Raw genomic sequence first — 2,500 nt, 5'->3', positions numbered from 1 at the left:
TGGGTTGAGCTACTTCATTTCAGGCTGTGAGGATGACTGAAGTAATATTGTATCAGAGATGATTTCCATGGGAAGTTAATCCTGACCACAGTGACCTGCGTTAATGATTTTTAAAATATAACTTGGAGAATGCTTTATACATGGTATAGTTTTGGGTTTGTAAAATGTCAGTACTGACCTCTAAGTTTATCAAAAGCTTCATCCTTCGAGCCGGAATTGAACCAGCGACCTAAGGATTTCTGTACCAATCTCATCTACAGTCCTCCACTCTACCAGCTGAGCTATCGAAGGTTTCCATGATTGTACAACTGTGATATTACGTGCTATTAAAATGATTGAGTGTTAATTTTAAACATTATCAACTTTCCAAGCAGAATGAAAAATGATTTGACTACACAAAAGAGATTCAACTACTTATTACTGTGTTGCTTTATCACACAAATTGTCATGTTTAATCATTCGGAAAATATCACTAATAGTTTGACTTATATTTGTGCAATTACTATCAACTGGCTACAGAGCTAGTTTGGAAAGCACTTTCAATAGATTTTTTAGTGTAGCCAAACTTACATCAAGATTAGAGATGCTTGAGCCTATCAAACCTTCTACACTCTTTTAAATTTTGCTTGTTTTGTAAACTAATCAAGTGTTCCAGGAATGATGGGGATATTCCATTGTTTGTTCTGATTTGACAATTCATTTTGGACAATGAGCGGCCCTTTTGAGCTAGTGAAGATAATTGTGCTACATGAGAGTATGCACAGACAATTATTTTTCTTTTTTTGCATTAAAGCACAATTTTTAATAAAGGAGAGGTTAATGATATAATAATTAGCACTGAAAGTCATCTGACACGATTTGAAAGTAAAATGCTGTGCATTGAAAGTAACCAAAGCTCTTTTTACTTTGAGTGGACATCATTTTCTTTCAAATGAATTTGATATTTTGCTAAATGTACAAAACTTTCTTACAAATTTGACATTCAAAATGCATTTGTAATTAATAAATGCTACTTAGTATGGCTGCTGAGATTCCTGGGCTCAGTCTCAAGTAGAGGAGGAGAATGACGGATAGAGAAAGAGAGAACAGGCAGGCATCCTAAAGATTTTGATGTGCCAGTTTCTGACTCACCCTGAGCAACACTGGTTTCAAGCTTTTAGTAAATTTTCGGAAAAATAAAACAACCATGTGGTCATAGTCGGCATGATTTGAACCTACGCCGGGAGACCCCAATGGATTTCTAGTCCATCACCTTAACCACTCTGCCATGACTACCTCTCATGCAATGTGATGTTTTCACAAAAGTTTCTCTATGGGTTGAGCTACTTCATTTCAGGCAGTGAAGATGACTGAAGTAATATTGTATCAGAGATGATTTCCATGGGAAGTTAATCCTGACCACAGTAACCTGCGTTAATGATTTTTAAAATATAACTTGGAGAATGCTTTATACTTGGTATAATTTTGGGTTTGTAAAATGTCAGTACTGACATCTAAGTTTATCAAAAGCTTCATCCTTCGAGCCGGAATTGAACCAGCGACCTAAGGATTTCTGTACCAATCTCCTCTACAGTCCTCCACTCTACCAGCTGAGCTATCGAAGGTTTCCTTGATTGTACAACTGTGATATTACGTGCTATTAAAATGATTGAGTGTTAATTTTAAACATTATCAACTTTCCAAGCAAAATGAAAAATGATTTGACTACACAAAAGAGATTCAACTACTTATTCCTGTGTTGCTTTATCACACAAATTGTCATGTTTAATCATTCGGAAAATATCACTAATAGTTTGACTTATATTTGTGCAATTACTATCAACTGGCTACAGAGCTAGTTTGGAAAGCACTTTCAATAGATTTCTTAGTGTAGCCAAACTTACATCAAGATTAGAGATGCTTGAGCCTATCAAACCTTCTACACTCTTTAAAATTTTGCTTGTTTTGTAAACTAATCAAGTGTTCCAGGAATGATGGGGATATTCCATTGTTTGTTCTGATTTGACAATTCATTTTGGACAATGAGCGGCCCTTTTGAGCTAGTGAAGATAATTGTGCTACATGAGAGTATGCACAGACAATTATTTTTCTTTTTTTGCATTAAAGCACAATTTTTAATAAAGGAGAGGTTAATGATATAATAATTAGCACTGAAAGTCATCTGACACGATTTGAAAGTAAAATGCTGTGCATTGAAAGTAACCAAAGCTCTTTTTACTTTGAGTGGACATCATTTTCTTTCAAATGAATTTGATATTTTGCTAAATGTACAAAACTTTCTTACAAATTTGACATTCAAAATGCATTTGTAATTAATAAATGCTACTTAGTATGGCTGCTGAGATTCCTGGGCTCAGTCTCAAGTAGAGGAGGAGAATGACGGATAGAGAAAGAGAGAACAGGCAGGCATCCTAAAGATTTTGATGTGCCAGTTCCTGACTCACCCTGAGCAACACTGGTTTCAAGCTTTTAGTAAATTTTCTGAAAAATAAAAAAACCA

The 2,500-nt window shown here is 35.0% G+C and overlaps 2 non-coding genes across 2 annotated transcripts; both read right to left on the bottom strand.

Annotated features, from left to right (window-relative positions):
• Window positions 1-201: 201 nt before the first annotated feature.
• TRNAY-GUA (transfer RNA tyrosine (anticodon GUA)) lies at window positions 202-291 on the bottom strand. Its single transcript is given in 2 exon segments — window positions 202-237; window positions 255-291. It is a non-coding gene; the product is annotated as a tRNA-Tyr (tRNA).
• Window positions 292-1,514: 1,223 nt separating this feature from the next.
• On the bottom strand, window positions 1,515-1,604 carry TRNAY-GUA (transfer RNA tyrosine (anticodon GUA)). Its single transcript is given in 2 exon segments — window positions 1,515-1,550; window positions 1,568-1,604. It is a non-coding gene; the product is annotated as a tRNA-Tyr (tRNA).
• Between the last annotated feature and the right edge of the window lie 896 nt (window positions 1,605-2,500).

The sequence above is a fragment of the Pseudophryne corroboree genome, chromosome 4 (genome assembly GCF_028390025.1).
Source record: "Pseudophryne corroboree isolate aPseCor3 chromosome 4, aPseCor3.hap2, whole genome shotgun sequence".
Taxonomy (NCBI): domain Eukaryota; kingdom Metazoa; phylum Chordata; class Amphibia; order Anura; family Myobatrachidae; genus Pseudophryne; species Pseudophryne corroboree.
This window is presented reverse-complemented; position numbering and strand designations above follow the sequence as displayed.